Source organism: Bombus vosnesenskii, unplaced genomic scaffold (genome assembly GCF_011952255.1).
Source record: "Bombus vosnesenskii isolate JDL3184/JDL3185 unplaced genomic scaffold, Bvos_JDL3184-5_v1.1 scf7180000015921, whole genome shotgun sequence".
NCBI classification, from domain to species: domain Eukaryota; kingdom Metazoa; phylum Arthropoda; class Insecta; order Hymenoptera; family Apidae; genus Bombus; species Bombus vosnesenskii.
The window spans coordinates 4,311-27,234 of NW_022884206.1; the positions used below are offsets into that span (position 1 = coordinate 4,311).

The following is a 22,924-nucleotide window of genomic DNA, read 5'->3' on the forward strand; positions in this document are numbered from 1 at the left end:
TAATGTCGGAATTTGTAGGAAACGCAAAATTGTCGTCCAGTACCGATCAATTATTTAATTATTTGATCTTTTGCTCTAAATGGTTAATAATGTTTTAAAAAGTCCTCTAGATGTCAGTATACATATTCTTATTCAAATTTGATTTTTATGTATATCGTATGGAAAATACTTAATATTTTCTTGATCTGCGCATTCGACGTGTGCCCAGACTTCACATTCGTCGTTTTTGAAACATTGAAAGCTTCAGTGACCTGTCTTTGGGCCATTTTATTTTTGAGGAGTAGCTTCGAAGCCCCATTCATGTTCTCCTCTGACCATTTCTCTCTTTTCTGTTTTGGACTTTCAAACATTTTTCTATGGGAAAAGGTAGAAGAAAAATTAAACGGACACCTTCTAATTTAGTCTCAGTTGCCAAAATATTGAACTTACAGGTAAAAGAAATTCGGTCTATGACTAAATCATCGGTATTGGACGACAAATACGTTGAACAAATACGTTTTAGATTATAATGTATATAATGTACAAAGGAAATTATAAAAGTGGGGCAAATAACTGGTAATTACACTTAATAAATTAGATATAGTATACATTAAAAAACATTTTACTTACCTGAAAAACAACATGTCAACTCCAGAAAATAATTTTTAATTTTCGAAATATCAATGTATATGTTTGACATATCAGATCAATATGGCTCCGAAATATGTTACACGGAATTGTTCATTTTCATTTGTTTGTTCCAATAAAAGCGCTAATATCTGGTGAAAAATCCTATGTATTTAGAAATTAACAGAAATGTTAAGTGAGCTGTTATTTTGCCCGCATTGTATTTCTTACATGTAATGCCTGTTACACGTTTTATCTTTAAAATAGTAAACTCATTATTTACTCGAGATTTATTCCTAGCGCACAAATATTTTTCAATAGGGCGATGCAAAGTTTTACTGTATCTCGGATCATCACAAGTTAATCAAAATCTTGAGGATTCGATTTCACCTGCTCAAAGTGACTTTTGCAGGCAAAAGAAATTGTTCCTCGGATACTTTAATATTTTTTACTAAATTTCATTAAAAATAGAATTTTATTTGCTAATAGAAGATAACTATGTTTTGGTACTCCTACAGAACAATATCACGACATTCGCTAAAATTACAAATATTGTACAGTATATTCACTACAAGGCTAATTGAAATAGCTTATAATCCAACATATAAGAATGCTACTTGCAAAGTATCTTTGCTAGTAGCAGTTTAAAGTAGAGAGATATTCCTAAAAAATCATATATTTTATACATATATGTACGTAGTATATGCAGTGGATATAACTATCTTTCTGAATTTATAAAATAACAGTATATAATAATAAATAATAATAATAACAATAAAATAATATAATAATAAATAAAAATAACATAATAATAATAAATTTATAGAATAACAATATTCCAATATTTATATTTTTCCTTGTTGCAATTTTGTAAACCGTCAAAGCGTTTACAACAGAAATTCCCAGAAGGAATTGAATGCCAAGTTTTCTGTACCATTTGATTCCTTTTCTAATTGTGGTGGCATAAGAAACCATTTGATCGGAATAATCTATACCACACTTTCCTTCGTTATATTCGACAACAGCTAGCGGTTTTAATGTAGCGAACAAGCGAAACGAAAGATCATTCTTGAGACCACCACTTGAGCGATTCGCATTACTAAAATATCGATGGGAGCACCTAGCAGAGAACGCTTGGTACTGCTGTACGCGTGGCCTGACGCAGATTTTTTTGAAAACACGCGTGGCAGTCAATGTGTTAATAAACTATTAAACTACATGTCGTGAAGAAGTATCCCCTTTAAGAACATTTATTAATAGCTCTAGAGTTGATAATATTAGCTTGAGGAAGTTCTGTATGTACGTGTAATTGATAGTACTCGCGTACACCTGTGCGTGTAAAACGTTTCAAATTAATAAAGAGAACATGATACACGTGGAATAGGTATGAATAAAAATTACAAGAAGCCGGAGAATATTCTAAAACATATGCCACGATAAAATATAAATTGTAAAGAGTTATAGATCATGTTATTATATATTAAAATTATGCTTAACAAGCAGATATTAGCGTAAATATGACGCTGCGTTAATTAAATCCAACAATATTGAGAAAAGAACAAATTGAACAATACCTAGAAATAATTTAGAAAAACACTGTTAGATCAATTTCAAATTGGGTTTTCTTTACTCGATGTCAAACTTAACTCTTATTCGTCTTTTGCATAAACTCTTTTCGTGATATGAAACTTTAGAGTTGACATGCTGCTGGTATTAATTGCACACGCAGAATAAGATTTTCCAAATTGAACCGAAACGATTTAGACAGAAAAATGTAATACTTTCCATACTCATAACAATTATTTATGCATTCCGCATATAAACCTACCAAATATTTATTACTTACTTTTAGCTCAAAAATATTTCATATACTACTACCAAGCAAATATTAGATTGAAGAGAAAATCATACATGAAAGATGTCACTTTTTTTAATAAAAAGTTCGTTCTCATCAAAGTTTCTGGCAATTTATTACATACCTATATACAAAGTGGATTACTTTATAACACAACTGGAAAGTAACTTTCTTTAGTAATGATTTACGTAATAAATTACGCAAAAAGTAAAAAGAAGATTATATTTTAAATCATATTCTAAGAATAACTGTATTTTAAAAGTGATTTCAAAAGAATTTTGAATTTAAAAATTCGTCAAAAGTACATACGTACTTACTACTTCGACACGATCTAGGCTAATTATGTGTACTGATGTTTATACATCTTGATAGTAGCTGTATTCAAAGAGCGCGTCGAATCTTTTTATAATATTTGCCTTTTGATGTATTAAAAGTATTGTAGTAACTGATGGTTTCTTAGAGTAAGGACAAGTGATGATGGTAGAGTTCAAAGTTTAGTGTATTTTAATAAGTGATATTCAATAACAAAAGGACCGATTACAATATCGTCGCACGCCGACTCACACTCCGTGTCCGCTCAACTCGCACCCTGCTTCTCGACTGACTCTCTGGCCGTTGTAGCACTCTATTGTCTTTTGCTAGGCCCACCGCACGCGTGTTCTGCAGACGCTCGTAGCCAGGGTCACGTAGGTATTTTCGGCAAGGCTATTTACTTGAAGGACCCGGTAATGCATTGATGGAGCCGACAGCGCCTCGGCTCTCGCGACATTGTCTGTAGTTAGCTCGACGTTTCTTGGGCCCTTCTCCCCGATACTACAGGATCATTAGAGATATTCTTCTTATTATCGCAAATATGTATTGTTCTGCTCATTGCATCGACAAGTGAACGGATTTTAAGCTTCCTATTCTTTTACATTTTCAATATTTCCAGAGTTATTTGTTTTCAGTAGAAAAAATATTAATTCCTGCCACTTTTGAGAGGAATTGTTTAGAAGTGTATCCTGTTTATCTCGAATCGCTCAAATATATCGGGGAAAAAATGAATGACACAAAAATCGAATGACATCTAAAGGGATATACTATTATATTCGTGTGTATTTACTTTGCGTGTATTGTCTTAACATGAAATCTCTTGCGTGTTAAAATATTTCAATGGATATCTCCATTTTTTGTTACATAATCACGCAGCTGACGTTCAGACATCTCTAAAATACTAGAAACTTGCGTCTTTCGCACCATCCGCTATCGTAATAGAAACTTTCAAATTCGACAGAGCAATACAAAGCACGTGTCACGTAAAATAACAAAATAAAAAAGGAATTTGAGGTAAAAAAATAAAAAAAGAAAACTTTATTTTTTTCTAACATCAATACACTTTACAATCTACTTCCGAACTCTAGGTGTGACTTCCTAAGACTGACTCTTATGATTTTACTTTCGATCGGATCCGATTACTTTCTTTTGTCATCCCTCAACATCCCCACCGTCCATGCATTTGCTAGGCGCCCGCGATCGTTGCCACGTGCTCTTTCTTCTAGAACCTTCGGTGGAAGGACCGTTGGGATGTTGATGGTTCATTAGGCATTTCAGCGATATACATTGTCGCCGAGTGCCGCCACATCTTTATCTCTATCGTCAGTCCGTCGGATTTGAAGTATGCCGGTCGTGACACACGCGAAAAGTGACTGACCAAAAAAGAACTGAATGTTTTGACGACATTAAGCAGCCTTGTATTTCAGCAATATCATACCAGCAATAACAAATTTTGAGAAATATCTTTATGTTCTATTCCTGTGGCGTACTTTGGATAACGCTAATCCCGGCGACACACTAAATTTTGAAATCCATACGACTGATTCTACAGAAGCGGGGATGCTACAGCAGCGATTTCGCTTGCACAGTTGTTCATTTAATTTGTGAATTGTAAGAAACCTCAAGTATGTCAGAGGACATAGTGATATTGCTACAAAAGCGACTAGACAAATAGAGAGCTACATGTGATTTTATCGTATTTTTTTAACCCTTTCGCTTCGGCAATCCAGTCCGCCGAAGTACTGTCACTGAACGGAAACGCGCGCCAGAAATACGCACAGTGTGCGTGGCTACTGTATATACGTTTTCCTAAGTCTTAAATAATAATAATTCTTGTAAGAACCGTATACGAAATATCGTTTCACTGTCAATGGATTTAGTAGATTTTTTAGCATGAAACAATATACGATTTTGATGTTGTTTCAACAAGGAGTAACTTAAATAAGTGATTAATCCAATATGTCAATAAAATCAAGGGAAAATGTTCTGTCGATAACGAAAAAATATATTAATGACCACAGATAGCATTTGTATATGCATCATTTTTGTCAAATTTTGTCTTCAAAACACAACTTTTTAATATTCCTATTTTATCTACTTTTGCTAAAATACATTAAACACATTTCAATACTAAACTAAAGATCTTTAAACTTAAAAATGACTTTTGCTTATTTCCATGTCACAAACAATTGGCTTTAATAATTATCGATCAATACTCTCTTATTCGTAAGCACATCAGCACATTCGATCCATGCAAATTCACGTAAAATGTTACTACTTCCTGCCTGTCGTTACATGTATCTTAATAAATTGTATCTTATTAAATCTTAATAAATATGAGTCTTAATAAAAAGAAGTTACTTTTTACGTAGACCAAACCTAGTTCTATTATTAAGCGCGTAAGCAGATAAGATGAAGATCAAATAGAGGCAAAGCTAAAAAATAACGACTATATATTTTCAGGTTTCAGCGTTGAAAACTTATGTGGGTGAAACGCTAGAATTGACTGGAGTTCTTCGACAAGAAATGGGCACTTGTCTTTGCATAGACAGCAACAATGTGCCTCCGACAGTCAGCAAACGTTACTCTGTACAAGTTCACTGTATGTATTATTAAGCGCTTATCATAGAGCTATTATACAAATATATTTGCAATTATCATTCTTATATATTATACAAGGTGAATCAGAACAGGTGGAAAATATGGCAGAGGTTGATTCTGAATACTGAAATAAGAAGAAAATTTTATATAACATAATATGCCTAATGACCATACGTTCCGCTTATAGCTTATTTTGCGATGCTAAACATTACACAGATGAACGATTTCTTGGAAAATAGATAAATCGTGCTGGCCTTATTTCCGGGCCAATACGCTTTTCGGATCCGAATCCGTTCGATTATTAAATACGGGGACGTTTAAAATCTCTTACTTATAAAACGTTAGTTGACGTGACGATCAAAATTTTCGACAAATTCGTGTAAGCTGTTCGAACAAGATGGACGATCTATGACGCGACGCATTCGCGTTTCCGTAGAAACTGGAACTGGTCGATTCGAGTAATTTCTCTAAAGATAGGTAAGAAAGTACTGTGACACAAAGCAAGCGTCTACTCGAAAACGTTTATACGAAATTTTCTTCTTATTTTAATGCGCTGAATCAGCCCCTGCTTGCTTAGAAGCCGTACTTTCCACATGTCTCGAACTCTATCATACCGATCCACTAGGTAAACAAAATAAAAACCTGCCAAGCACTGTGGCGGCACGGGCCAGGGAACTTTTCAACGGCTCCGGATGCAAAGCGCGACGCCGCCAAAGCGCAACACCGACGTGCCCAATGTACCATCGATATCTTCACACTCTTTCCGCCGAATTCTCGGAAGAGCATACACGTGCCAGCACTGGCGGCACATCTAATGAATGCACGCTAGTGGGGGATATCGATGGGCTACGAAGGGAAGAATCTGCGCGATCCGAAACAAAAAGGGCAGGCAGTCTGTCTTACGCCATTAAATGTGTAACTCCTCGGTACTATTTGCATAGCAACGCGTCGAATGATCTCTCGGTGTCTATCGTTATTTGTTAGTTGTTACCAGTTGTCTGTTAAGTGTAATTGTTAATTGTTAATTGTTAACTCTGATTGTTGATTAGTTCTAAATAAACTATTGTTCGTTAAACACCAAGAGTAGTTTCTTACGCACCTATCACCATACCACCTCAGCACGAACGCCGTATAGATTGTTTTCACCTGTTCGATTCGTGCTAGATTTGACTAAAATACTCATGCGAAGTTATTGAAAATATAAAATCCGAATTAACATTCAGTTTTCAACAACCTGTCTAAAGATACCGCTCACAAACAAGCTATCATTTCTTGAAACAAATATATAAGATTTATTTACGTTATCAATTTTGTCGTGTGTCGAAATACAGCCCACTCAAAACATTCTATGGACCAAACGAAAAAATTGTTGACATTGATTGTCAACAAGTCCTACAAACTAGGATCTTTCATATTTCTTTCGCTTTTGATAATTAGACACAACCTCCCGCTAGCCGATGAGTCATTCTGCTATATTTGGCTTATCCTTTGTTATTATACAAATTACTGTCATTGTTCACGGCTGATCTACTAATTCGTTTGGTGACTAGACACTACGTTAGATATTTTAATCAAATAAACTCATAATTGTATCGATAAAATACTTCCTATCAGTACAATATATGATCTAAAATTTAAACATCCTGCTTCAGGGCGACATATCCAGTGAATTAACGGCGCCTGAACAATCCCTTAAAACGGGTAAATCTATAACTTTATTATCTAATTTCAACATAATATCCACAAACTGATCAACATAATTTTACTATGCCCAAAAAGGATCGCCTTGCAAATGATATCGATATTTACGACATTTCTTTGCTATATTAATATAGTATTATTTGTTATAGATCCAGACCACCGACCTCGACCAGGGCTATCAAAATTCGCCTTCGTCATGGCCAATAACCAATATAATATTAACTACGATAGAAACTGTCATTGTTAATTTAACACTAGCTATCGCTGCTATAATACGAATAGCCTGTATACATATTAAATAAACTGTAATAAATAACTTATTATTTTTAAATACACCCTGTCTTATTTATCTACACCTTCCTTTGTCTTACGTCCACCTTGACCTATGCATTGTCACGTAAAATTCGTGATAAAAAAGGATTTTTGCAATCCACTAGCGATAAAAAGTTCGCGTACAAGGTAAATAGCGGGCAAAAGAACGGTATAAAGCATAGAGTGTAGAGTATAGTAGCATCGCAGAAAAAGAAAAATCAACAGCTTGGTCGGTCATTGAGCAGCAACAGATCGAGCAACGATACAAATGATCATGGAAGTGCGTTTCTGCTTCCCGGTCTGTTCGAACTATGACGATTTGTCTTTCTGATCTTTCCGACTCGACCGTTGCACCGTTCACTCGACCATCGACCATAAATTGTTTCGAATTTTCTAGAGAACGGACACTTGAAACTACGTGCTTGCGGTACATTCGATAGCCAGGACAGAGAGATCCTTCGTGAGCCTGTTTTCGTCCTGCGAGACGAGCAAATTATTAGATATTTCCTGATGCAATTGTACGCGGTTTTATGCAACTTTGATTATACACGTGAACGATATTTGGCACAGAGGAGTAACATTTTCGGGGTAACATTTGCGCACTAATAGGTTCCCACGTAGCTAAAATAAAGCAAAAGTTGCGCGAAATTAACGGATGACAATTGAGAAATTTCTTGAATGATCAACGTTTATTACGAAATGGTTGGATGCGAGAATCGATATCTGGTAGCATCTAAGTTGTCCGAGAGAGTTTCACTATAAAGGAACAGATCTCTGCCGATACTCTCTATCCGACTATCGTAGCAGATTTGCGTACTTTTGCAAGGTTCTCCAAATTAATACAAATTTCAAAGTTAAGGAGAGTGGCGATGACCTCGGAAACGCGAAAAATATCTCAGAAGATAGAATTTTGATGGCGCGAAGGACAAATGTTCATGATGGTTTTCCCAATAGCGATTCTGATTCTCCCTTGACGTGTCTGCTCGGCGCCACTTCCGGCATCGTGACAAACACCGTAAGCCCTAGGACGCCCTTACAGCCTCCTTTACATCGCATATGCCCTTCTCGCTGTTGATGAAAATCCAATTTGTGAAATTAGACGTTTGCTCGCTTTGAGACAAAGTAAACCGCGTTTCTCACACGTGTTCGGCAGATGGCGATGATGAGATATAGTGCAACAAAGTGAAATTTTGCGCGCGTAAATCTAACAGGATTATAATGTAACAGAAGCACAACAAAGAGGAAACTTGTGATGAAAAAGGAAGAATATATTGCCAACGAAACTCTTTTGCTCCATTTTCTTTCGTAGAATTATATTTCACTTGTGAGTATTATAGCAGGTCTGCCTTTGATACAAAAATCATAAAAGGTTTACGTATGTGCACGTATATTTACGCTGTATGAACGACACTCGAGTATTACACGCATGCATTATCGACAAATAGATCCACGTTCGAGATAAGAGTTCCTCTTTGATACTTTCTTATGGTATAAATAACGAGAAATTATCAGGAAGTATGTTACAGTGAAACTGCTCGTACTTCGTTACTTTTACTCGCATGTATGACACCTACAACGATATTCTTTGTTGAATCAATAAATAAAAGCGCTCCCCAGCGTACGTACAAGACTAGATCTTGAAATATAAGAATCGACGTAACAATAAGACTAAAAAAGTTCGAAATGAAAATAATTCGCCGAAACGGCAAAAAGAGAATACCTGACACAAAAATAACGATACGGTAAATCAGCGTCCCGTTTTAATTTTCATCGATCAGTCGTCCAGCAAGCGAGATGTGTCAAGCAGCAACGGCGACAAGGTAACAGACGAAATATTATCGAGTTAACGCACGCGAAGTGGTCGCAGGAATGGCTGACGGGTGCGAGAGTGTAATGCACTTACGTCACGCGAATTTCAGACGAAACAACTGGTGGTGTAACGAAAATTTAGCGTCGCAACCGAATGTGCTAAATATAAAATGGATGGCTGTTGACCGAAAGAAAAATGCTCGACGATACGGTGCCGCCGTTTGTTCTCTTACAAGATTGAACGTCCACGGTCGACCCATTTACCAGACCCTCCTCGTTACACGAAGAGACGAAATTACCAGTGCTATTTAATCGTGCGAATTATATCACGCGTATCTCGCGAATTATTACACGACAGTGATAATAAGGCAAATCTAATAAAATTTACTTCTCATTAAAAAGTCGTACCAAAACAATTATTTATTAATTGGTTTATTTATTAATTCTTAAGAAGATACATATAAATAAGAAAAAAATGGTAAAATTTGATTAGTATAATAAAAGTAATATATGCCTATGATCATTCTAAAATATAAAAAGTGAAATAGTCTTACGTTCATTGGTATATTTTAAGAACACATACATCTTTTAACGATAGTTGCAATGTAACATCATTTTTATATTACACGCAAGGTATGGCAAGTATTCCTGCTCTAAGGCACAATTTGAAATCAACAACATTCAGTTTAACAAATTATAACTTCTATTCGTTTTCCATCATGGAATAACGCGGTGATGTCTTCCATATTGCACTGGACGTGCGTTGTAATCTAGTCCTATCTATATTTTCAAACATTTCAGTTAAATCTGGTGTGCACATTCTTCTATCAAAGAATTTATAGACTGCTTTCTTCGGAATTTATCGTTGCATTGCAAGTTCATTTTCGCGTATGTACGCTAAAATTGATAAAAATTCGAGTACTCCATGCATTATAATGTTTATTAACTCATTAAGTAAAACAACACTTACATTGCGCCTAATGTGGAATTGTACGCCTTGGTCTGGCTTCATCGTCCGATGTGTCGTCGTCAGGTTTACTGTGCAAAACAGAAGTGGACCTTGCTGTTTGGAGCTATATTTTGGATAAAATATGGAATGAATAATAGCTTGTGTTTTTATAACAGAAGAATACTTTGATACTGTTTGTAATGTTACCTGCGATGTCATCATCTGAGTCTCCTTCTTTCGTTTCGCTAATAAGATTTTTTTTGCTTTTTCGACAGATCTTCGTGCCAGTTTTTGAACGATGGCTTTTTCTGAAATTTTTTCTTTTTCAAAGGCCTCGATTCTCCTTCTTACGGGCACATTTTTCTTCATTTCATTTTGAATGTCCTGTTTCGTCATGTTTCTATTAGACATTTCCCTTTCACGGGATGGCTCATCTTCTGCAAATAATTCTTCGAACTCGGTGAGTCCAATCGCTTGATTCAGCTGCTGAACCTCCTCCTGCAGAGTTATTGGCGACCGTGATGTAAATTTAGGTTCATTATTTTTTCCTATACTACTAGCCAAGTTTTTATTAATTACTACAGTTTCGTTTGATTTTATTGGTGATAAAGGTTCTACAATTGCGGTAGCGTCCATCATCTTCTGCGTATAAGTAGAATTGATGTCCATCATGGAATTTATAAGAGGAGTAAATTTCTCAAGTGCATCCTCGCACATTGAAGGATCTTCAATATCATTTCTTGCTGATGGAATTACTGTATCATCAACAATATTAGAATATTTACCCTTCGTGTTTTCACTCCGTGAAAAAGTTCTCTTTATATTGTTGTCTATCTCTTGTTGTCATTGAAGACTTTAATGGTTCAATCCTTTCTGGCTGTATTGCATCTTCTTTTGAAATTGTTTCGCTTAAAACATTCTTTTTTGTTTTACTATGTTTTGTAGGACCTTTCGTGTTTTTTTCATCTGAACTACTTCTAGCACTTTCCTTTTTTTTAGGTCGGCCTCCACGTTTCCTCTAAAAATTTGGAATATATTTAACAACGTTATAGTAGTATTTATATACACAATGTACATACAATTGTATAAGCAATTAGATTTTGACGCATTAATTAACCGATATCAAACATTATTGGGTACTACATATAAGGGTTAGTATTGATTAGTAACATAAGATATGGAGTAAGATTAAAAGTATTAAATTTCATCATAATATGACACAAACATTTACATTACTGTCATCATCAAGAGTTAGCCTTCGTAATTTTGTAACAAGTGACATTGACTGCTGCTTTTCAATATTAATTGCAGCTTTTATTGCAGCCTTTCTTTTTGTTCGGTCAATTGTTGTTTCCAGCACATCCCCAGTTTTTACATCTTTATTTTCTGTTTTATCATGTACTGCTGAATCTGTTACTGTATTATCAGTATTGATAATATCATTTTCTGGGATAGTCTCTTTACGGCGATAACCTTTTTTCTTCAAAACTTTCGGCCTCTTTGTAGTTGAAGGGCCAGTGACTGATTGTGGTATTTCAGGAATTAAACCATGTAAATAATTCAGAGTGTCTTCAAGCTGGTTGTTAACATATTTTTTAACATCCAAGGAATAATTATGTATATTCGATATATCTTTGGTAATCGTTTCTTTAATCTCCTTCTTTGATCCAGTATCCATATTTAAAATCTACGAATAAATGATATGTATTTAATATATACATTAAACTATACTTTTTAATAATACATACCATAATTTAATATTATGGTTGAAATTATGACGTATATAGCAATTAATACATACACATGTGTTTAGCTCTATTAACTTAGAAGCACATGTAAATTAAAAAAAAATATATATATATGAAACAATAATAAAATAATGAAGTAACATTGAGAATAGAATCTAGTTTAATTATACATATATACCCTGTTAATAATTCCGTTCTTATAAATTTTATTAAATTTACAGTGAAGCTTACAATTACACTAATGCCAATGAATATTAACGTATGCGTTTATTATTACACTAAATAAAAATGAAAGTAATGCAATGAAAAATACAATATACCTTAATGGAAATAAAATAAGTAAATAGCGAAGTATTTATTAATATTATTATATAGCATTATATTATATTATTATAATATTTATTAATATTTACTTACGTTTTACGTTTGCATAAAAACTATAAAATTTTAAATATAAAGAGAGATTTATAACAGAGATAAAGCAAGTCACAGAAATTAGTGTCTTTCAATGGCAAAAATGCGTTAAAGGAAGTGAAACGATAATCTCCGTCTCGCGTCACAAGCGGAACTGTGTCAGTTTTGCTCCTTCAAAGTACACGTAGCGGTACATGAGCTAGAGAACATTTCAAATCCTGTTGTTGTTTTTTTTGCTTCGGAGTATCGTGTAAGTAAGATCGTGAGGACATACATAATATATTAATAAATAAACTCCGGGCAAAACAATGTCGCCGTTACGTTACCGTCGAACCGTCGAACAAAGACGAATTTGAATTCTCCGACTCTCCCCCGATCTGTTTATACTATACCAGTTTAAACGGACGCAATCGTAAAGAGTTCACGGGAGTTATGGATCAGTATCTACGAGTATCTACCGTCTTTGCGAACATTATCTATAATTATTTATTTAATCATTTGAAAATATACTTGAAGGTTTCAACAACGAGCAATCTTGTCTAATAAATCTCACGATCAATCATCTTCTACACACAAGTCCTCTGAAAACATAACGACTTTTCAGTTCAATTTGAATCGTTGCGTTCAACGCCATCAGGGTGTCCTGCATAACGCGGGCATCCGACTAGGTGCTGATACCACATACAAGAACAAGTCGAATATGTGAAATAAAGCTTTTTAGCTTAAGGTCCCGTTTTGAAAAAAATACAGTTTGAACATGTTCGGTTGGCAGTTGGCTTAATACACGCGTATGATAAATAACAAGATTTATTACATGATTTTACAAAATTTGTTAAAATTGATTAAGAAGTTACTTTCAAGAAGTAATATTTACATAATTGTAAATTGAACCCTATGTTTAACAAAATTAGGCATTCTTAAGTATTTGTTATTGTAAATTACTATTATGCTTCGCCAAGTGTGATTGGAACACATTTCTGGAACACAGCGTCCATCGATGTCTTCAATGAAAGAACATAAGTTTAATAACCTAACTTATCGACGAAATAAATCCCTAGCCCCCGGGTAGCGTGTTAGGAAGCTTCCGTGGTAATTCTTTTAAAAGCAATTAACGAGTGATCTGTTCGCGAATTATTGTATTGTATCATATATTATGTGGCATCATGATATCATAAGGAATACAAGTCACTATGATTTCTTCGTACTATTTCACAGATGGAGTGTGCAAATTTGACTTTACAATGAACAAAGTCAAACGTGACAATGACAAAATTGTATGTGGCAAAACTGGATACCTCAATGTTATACAGTGTGTCAAGAAAGTGTTTGTTGTCATCTTATGTCTTTGGGAGGTAATTCTACACCTTCGGATTTGCGAAGATCTGTTGAAAAAGAGGATCACAAAATTGACCTCGAGCATTCTATTGCACGTATTGCGTGTTTGTGCGCGTATTTATCCATCGATGTATTGCAAAGAACAGTTTGTCCAATAGGGGTTTCACACGCAGCAATGGGAAAAATAATACTCTCACCCTGAGAGAATTGACCGGCGAGGGCGCGGCAGAAGCCATGGAAGCGCTTCGGTGAGGCGCGCTAGGTCCGTCGCGCCCCCCCCCCCCGGTGGGGTGCAAACTTAGGCGCTGGCAACTCAGCGCCCCGGGGCAGTAAATCAGCCCGGCAGGGGAACCGGACTGTCTGGCACGGCGGCTCCGGCGACGAGGCGCGGTGTGACGTGGCCGCATATCGCTCCATTAGGGGGTGTATTGAGCGCGGGGGGGGGTATCCCTCACACCAGTTCCCGGGCCCCTCTAGATCGCTGCCGGGACGGTCATCATGGAGGTTTTAGTCCGTTGGCGTCCGCCACTACCACGCCGCTTTTTCCCAGAAGCGACCTGGTGTCCGTGCGGATTTCCTCCACGTTAATAAAAAAAAAAAAGTGGGAAAAATAATACGCCAAAAAGGTGTACGTTATAAGGTTCGCCGTGTGCGAAATTATGTCGTTTGACGAATATTCGATGGTTAGCCGCTAAGAAAATTATAACGCAATCCTTGGAAATATCTTGTTTACGGATGAGAGCGATTCTTCCGATAGCAATATTCTCGATCGTCAGACTACCAAGATTTAGGCTTGTGAAAGTTCTCACATTATGATACAATGATACAGAGATTCAAGCAGGCTCGAGGAAGTTTGATTTATTCCACAGCTCGCTTTAACGTGTAGATAAAATCAATTTGAAAATGGAATAGATATCATATGTTCGCGAGCAGCCAGAAAACAACACTGACGTTATTTCGTATCGCATCTGACTTTAAAAACGAACATAAAATGAAAATAAACGGTTTTCCATACAAAAATGCATACTTGTTACGATGCATCGTGAGTAGCAGAGTAACGCATATGTTCGTGTATTACAGCATGAACGTATTAATGAATAAATAATATATATATATTAAATTAAAATTTTTAATATCTTTATAATTTAATACTAATAATAATTAATATATTTATATAAGTATTATAAATAAAATATTTATAATAATATTATTAATATCTTTTTATTAGAACTAAAAATATAATTTAAAAATTTTTAATATTTTTATAATTTAATAATTATATTTATTTAAATATTATAAATAAAATATTTATAGCAATATTATTAATATTTTTTTATTAATATTAAAAATACAATCTTAAAATTTTTAATATTTTTAATTTTATAATACTATTAATATTTTTTGTTTATATTAATATATAATTAAAATTTTTGATATTTTATAATTTAATATATATATATATCATAAATAAAAAATTTTTAAATTATATATTATACAATTTATATTATAGTAATTTCCATTTTTTCAAAATAAAAAGAATTGTATATTAAACAATTTAAAAATAAAGGGTAGAATATTTAAGTATTAATATTTTATAATTTAATTTTATAGATAATTAAATATTTATAGTAATATTATTATTTTTTATTAATATTTTAAAATATTATATATATATATATATCTATGTCGGGTTAACATTAGAATTTAAGGCGTGTAACGATTCTTCGTTTGAATTAGCCATCGTTTTATGAAACAGAGATTATATTTACGCGAATATACAAGATTTTACAAAATATTATGAATATTGAGTTTAATGAATGATAAGATTAACAAATGATAAGTTTAACTAATGATTCCAAACGAATCCACGGTCAACGGGATAACTCTTTACTATGCGTAGAATAATTTAAACACAAAAAAAATACGATTGCGGAGGCACTCGGTAAATTGCTCGATGTATCACTTTCCAAGGCGATCACACGAATGAATATCTGATGAAAATCTTTTTCACTGTACGACTGCATTTTGTTCGTTATATGCTCGCTGGAGGCATCGAGAAGCTTCCAATCGCCGCTGCTAGGCAGACTCTGCCAAGAGTTTGTTGTATACTCTTTGGAAGCATCGAGAAAGATCCAAACGTCGTTGCTAGGCAGCCTCTGTCTGGAGTCTGATTCCTAATACAACGTGTGTCCCATTATATCGACATCTCCAAAGTACAAGTCTATGTGATTTCTAGGGAGAACAATACAACCGATCCACACCTTCGTCAGGCAAAACGTTTATCCCGTGACCGCGGCTACGCTCGGCGACCAGCTGCCACCTCGAACCCACCCTCGCCATCACATATATCGAACAATTACAAATGACAACAATTGCTTAATTACAGCTATGACAAAATCCAGGCTAAAGCACCAGAAGACTCTCGCAAAATTGCAAAGGGAAGGCTCCGGCCTTTCTCTCCTCCGGCTATTTCATCTCCGACACGTTCTTTTGTGATCCCGTTGGCCGCGGATTCGTTATCGGGCCTGAGACCATCGTCACTAGTGCCAATTGTCGTGATCAATTGTCAAGACTGTAATAGCTCTATTATTGTAATAAACTACACCTGCGTGTACCGTACCAATGGCTAATTCCCGTGAAGATTCATTTGACGCCCACAACCCTACTCCCAGTGCTAATCCGACATACATATTAATATTTTTAAATATTTTTTTTTTAATATTCAAAAATTTTTTAAATTTCCCTAATATTTTCAATATTATGCTCTAAATGTATAAGCTATTTAAATTAAACAAATTCATCTTTCTCTTTATTTAATTTAAATATAAATTAGTAATAATAATTAAATAATTAATTATAAATATATTTATAATCAAATTATTATTATTATTATTAATAAATAAATATATATTAATAATAAATAAGAAATTTTTAATCTAAAATGTATTTCTAATAAATCACAAACATATCCTATAATCTTTCCTGTAAATGTTTCAACTAAACATTTTTCAAAATAAAATTCATAATAAATTATTTTATTTGTTAAATAACTCATTATAAACTTATAAAAAAATTCTATTATAAAAAATCTTTTGATAAATATTAATTTTTTTCAAATAAATATTTAATATTAATACTAAAAATATTAATCCTAATAATATTAGCTTAAATACAAGATATTTATAACTATAAATTAAATTAATATTTAATTGATAAAAGAAAAAATTAGAAATAAATTTTCTTAAAATTAATATAATTATTAAAATTACTGATATAATTCCAGCTATAATACAATCTTCATTTAAATAAATTGAATTTATTATATAATTATTTCCCATTATTATAAATATTGTACGAAAAGAATATGATACTGTAAAAATTGTTCCAAAAATTAAATTTATTGTACTAAAAATTCTTTTCATATTTAAAAAATAATATTCAACAATTAAATCTTTAGAATAAAATCCTACTAAAAACGGAAATCCACATAATATTAATAATGAAAATATTATTAATAATCCTTTTATTGGATATAAATAAAATATACCAGAATAAAAACGAAAATTCTGAATACCATTGATATAATGAATAAATCACCAACACACATAAATATTATAGATTTAAAAAATGCATGAATAAATAAATGTAAAAATGTTAAATCTGTTATTCCTAAAGAATAAATTCTTATTATAAGGCCTAATTGACTTAATGTTGATAAAGCAATAATCTTTTTAAAATCTATTTCAAAATTAGCTATAACTCCTGAAACTAATATTGTTATTCTTGAAATTATTAAAATAAATCTTTTATATTTAAAATCAATTATTATCTCATAATTGATTAATAAATAAATTCCAGCAGTAACTAAAGTTGATGAATGAACTAATGAAGACACAGAACTAGGAGTAATTATTGCAGCTGGTAATCACATCATAAATATTAATTGTGCACTTTTTGTAAATACTATTAAAAAGAACATTAATAAAATTAATAAATCTATTTTATATAAAATTAAATTTCATGTACCAAAAATTACTAAAAAAGAAATAATTATTAATAAACTAGAATCACCTAAACGATTTAAAATTACTATAATTATTCCTGAATTAAATGATAAAAATTTTTGATAATAAATAATTAAACAATAAGAAATTAAACCCAGACCATCTCATCCTAATAATAAAGTTAATATATTGGGTCTCAAAATTTAAAAAATTATTGATATTAAAAACATTAATATTAAATAATAAAAACGATTAATTAAATATTTATTATTTAAATTTATATATCTAATTCTATATAATTAAATGAAAGAACTAATTAATATTACTAAAAATACAAATATTAATAATTTAAATCTGATCATAAAAATTGTTAGGCAAGTGATACATTTACACTGTACATGAGAGTGTGTGTGTAAGGGTCAGAGTGCGTCCAGGTCTTAGTTGAGACAAAAGACAGCCGTTAAAAGATTCTGGATAGTCGGTTGGCGACAAGCGTGCGTGCAAGACGTTCTTCAGAGTGTAATATAGATGTGTAGCTGTTGTGTGTGAAATATAGTCAATTATTTGTATTACCAAATCCTCGAATTTCCTTAATAGATTCGTATTTCAATTATGATCGTTATTACAAAATTTATTAGAAACTGACAAAGTAACGATACAGAATGTTATAACAGAACAGAATAGAATGTCGAGTACTGACTTGGGAGGTTTTTTTATATCAAGGGGTTGGCTCCTGTGGAGGGGTTATCGTTGGATGCCGGTCATATAGGGATCCTGTTACTGCTTAGTTACTGTTTCGATGGCTAAGGTATGTGAGATATGATTATCCTATTGCTGCATTCCCGGGGCCACTGTGACACTAGAGACGTTGTCTGTGTTTTATGAATTGGAGACATTATTTTGAGAATGGTCCCTGTGGTTATTTGGATTATTTTGATTTCCTTGTACTGCTTGGGAGTGGTATAGGAGATTGAAGTAGTAGTGAATTTCGGAAGACTGGGTATTTGATTGGTTGTCTCCTTGGCTCTAAGCTTGGGATACTTATTTATACATAAGGTTTTGTAGGCTGAGCGGCCTTTGTAGTTAGCAGAATGGTCACCTTGACAGTGGATGCACTTCGTTGGGGTTTCCGGTGATTTAGTGCACTGGTCAGTGGGGTGTGTACCTGCACATTTAACGCAGCGGATTTATATGCAATCGCTTCTTCTGCAATGTTTGTATTTTTCAAAGCTTTTGTTCGTGCAATAGCTCTAGTGTTTTGTTCTCGTGTTTTCGTTCTAGTTATCCTAGTTGAACAAGTTTTGAAGTGTCCGTGCCTGCCTGTTCAAATGGGTCGAATAGAGCATTCTCTCTTCCTCCGAAGATGGTTGTATTTCATCTTCACTCAATATGTTGCGTCGTGCAACACTCTACCTGGACCCGGCCATACACCACGGGCCAGACAGGCCCCAGATGTCCGCTCATTCTTACGGCGTACTCTCAATAACCTTAAGCACCCGTCATAAATCCCACTAATTTGCTTGCTAAGGTCCTTCAGACCCAACAAACATCTGTTTTCTGAATCATTTCTAAAGATTATTGTCTACCACGGCTTGACAAGGGAAAGTTGGGTTTTCCCACGTACGATGCTTCCTAATAACAACTTTCTATCGAGAGCAGCTAAGACCCTTCCTAGTCCACCAACCTTCGTTTAACCAATTAACAACAAATCCGATGGTCCCGTGCGCTAGACACACGCATCCTTAGCTTTCCTTCGCTACAGCATCGTCACCGAACATCACTGATTCTTCAACCTTCAAACATACAACATCCTTCGACCGGGTCTACACCCGAAGATCAGTCAGTCACTTATCTTATACATACGCACCAGCGTAACTATCTTCTTCACAAAGTTGTTGGAATAAACTGTCATTCACACCTTGTTACATCAGTGTCATATTCAACTCCACCTCTATTATCCTAATTGAAATAGGGGATCGATCATTTCGTGGCGTCGATTATCTAATCGTGACGGGAATTTACGACTCCCGTTGGCGTGCTTCCTCGCGATCGCGTCTCTCCGCGATCGAAACACAATGTCATAGATCTGTTCTGCCGCTTTTTAATTTCTTGTTTCTGAATATTTGCTTGAAACTTTTTCACTTCAGGGAATGACTCATCTTCTTCTTTTAGCTGATGCATCTTCGTGTTTTCACTCTGTGAAAAAGTTCTCTTTCTATTACTATTTCTTGTTGTCATTGAACACTTTTCTGGCTGTATTGCATCTTCTCTTATAGAAAGATGATCCTGTAAATGTGTCTGTGAAGCACCCGCGATCTTCCTTGAAATTGTTTCGCTTAAAACACTTTTCTCATTTACTATGTTTTGTAGGGCTTTGTGTTATTTCTTCTTCTGAGCTACTTCTAGCACTTTTCCTTTTTTTTAGATCGGTTTTCACGTTTCCTCTAAAAATGTAGGATATATTTAATTACGTTATAATAGAATTTATATGCACAATGTACATACATTAAGCGATTAGATTTCAACATATTAATTAACCGATATCAAGCATTATTAGGTACTATATATAAAGGTTAGTATTGATCAGTAACATGAGATTCGGGGTAAGATTAAAGATATTAAATTTCATCATAATATGATACAAACATTTACATTACTGTCATCGTCACGAATTAATGGCCTTCGTAATTTTGCAACAAGTGACATTGACTGTTGTTTTTTAATATTAATTGCAGCTTTCCTTCAACCCTCTCTTTTTGCTCGGCTCTTCAAAACTTTCGGCGTAGTTGAAGTTGAAGGGCCAGGTTGTGGTGTTTGAGCAAAGTATCTCCAAAATGGTCGTTAACAGATTTTTTAACACCCAAGCAACGTATATTCAATATATCTTTGGTAATTAGTGCTTTAATCCGATTCTTTGATGTAGTACCGATATTCCTACAACCGATAAATCTACAAATAAATTCTTTATAAGTGTAGTATCGTGGAAAGAAGGGCCTGTGGTGGCACTCGATAGTTAAATAGCACCACTCGATACTAACTAGTGTCGGACGACGAAGTGGTTAGCGCCTTAGGTTACGAACGTAGGAGTCCGATTTTTCTTCCACGGTACAAAGAATGTGGAAAAGAGCGGCCGTACCCAACAGCGACCTCTACAGCGCTGAGCACAGCTCAACGATACTACATAAGTATTTAATATATACATTAAACTATACTTTTTAATAATACATACCATAATTTAATATTGTGGTTGAAATTATGACATATGTAACAATTAATACAAACACTTAACTTAGAAGCATATGTAAATTATTTTTCAAAAAAAATATTTATATGAAACAATAATAAAATAATGAAGTAACGTTGAGAATAAAATCTAGTTTAATTACAAATATATACACTGTTAACAATACCGTTCTTATCAATTTTATTAAATTTACAGTGAAGCTTACAATTACACTAATGTCAATGAATATTAACGTATATGTTTATTATTACACCAAATAAAAGTGAAAGTACTCTAATGAAAAATACAATATACTTTAATGGAAATAAAACAAGTAAATAGCGAAGCATTTATTAATATTGTTATACAGTACTATATTATATTATTATAATATTTATTAATATTTACTTACCTTTTACGTTTGCATAAAAACTACAAAATTGTAAATATCAACTTTTATAACAGAGATAAAACAAGTCACAGAAATTCGTGTCTTTCAATGGCAAAATGCGTTAAAGGAAGGGAAACGATAATATCCGTTTCGCGTCACAAGCGGGACTGTGCCAGTTTTGCTCCTTGAAAGTACATGTAGCGGTACATGAGCTAGAGGACAATTCAAATTATGTTGTTTTTTTGCCTCGAAGTATCAATATCGTTAGGACATACATAATGTAGCAATAAATAAACTCCGGACAAAACTATGTTGCCGCTACGTGCAACTGTCGAACGAAGACGAATTTGAATTTTCCGATTCTCCTCCGACCAGTTTATACTGTACCAGTTTAAACGTACGCAATCGTAAAGAGTTATCGATTATGTAGTGGATCGTGTGAGGATCAATAATTTAGAGAATACGAGAAATTGCTGCTGCAACGCCTCAAATATATTTAGAATAAATAAAATAAATACGAATAAATATAAATACCGTCGAGAGACGCTCGTACAAATGTATTCGCGAAGCTAGGGTATGGTCGCTTGCGAAAAACTCGATAACTATGACTCGGATAATAACTCGTAGATATTGATCGATAATTCGTAGATACTCGGTATATACAAACTCGCGATCACGTCCGTTTATTTATACTGGGGGAGGGGGTGGGGGGGAGTCGGAAAATTTGAATTCATCTTAGATCGACGATTGCCCATAACGGTGACTTTGTTTTGTCCGGAGTTTACCTATCGATATGTTTCGTGCGTCAAGGCGATGTCCGTGTTCCGAGGCACAACAACATGAGTCGCTCTCGATCCGCCACGTCCTATGACTCTACCGACTATCTACCGAGTATTGATCGGTTATTAACGAGTTATGAGCGAGCGGTTATACACTGTCTTAGCGAATCCGTTAATACGAGCGTCTTTGCGAACATTATTTGTTCTTATTTATTTAATCATTTTAAAATATACTTGACGGTTTCTACAACGGGCGATCTCGTCTAATAAATCTCACGATTAACCATCCTCTACACACAAGTCCCTTAATACATAACGACTTTTCAGTTCAATTGGGATCATTGCGTTTAACGCCATCTATTCGCCCGGGCGCGCCATTTTTCTCTAGAATATAAATTGTACCGCATGCTTGAATATGTACCGCATGCTTGAAATAGCCAGCCATGTTGATATGGAAGAGGAGGCGAAAGTGGAGCATATTGTAGAAGGAATAGTAGATGAAGAAAACAATAAGTCTACTACATCCATTAAAGAATTGAAGAAGAGATTAATCATGTACGAGGAACAGAATTATCGCAGAGCAAAATTGATTGTGAAGCTAGCCAAAATTGAAAGGAGCAGGATGCCCAGTCAATCTGGAGATATGAAAAAGACGAGATGTTACAATTGCGGCGACGAAGAATATGAGTGTGCAGAGTGCCCGAATAGGTCGAGAGGACCCAAGTGCTTTAAGTGTAGAGAGTACGGACACATCGTATCGAAATGCGACAATACCGATACCGGTAGCGAACTAACTTTAATGAGAGCGAATCAGTATGTGAAAATTGGTATCGGGTCCGGAAGAAATTGTACACTCGAAGAATTTTCGACGAATATTGTGATAGA

General features: G+C 34.1%; 1 pseudogene; it reads right to left on the reverse strand.

Annotated features, from left to right (window-relative positions):
- Window positions 1–9,713: 9,713 nt before the first annotated feature.
- Window positions 9,714–21,392, reverse strand: LOC117241449 (annotated as a pseudogene).
- Between the last annotated feature and the right edge of the window lie 1,532 nt (window positions 21,393–22,924).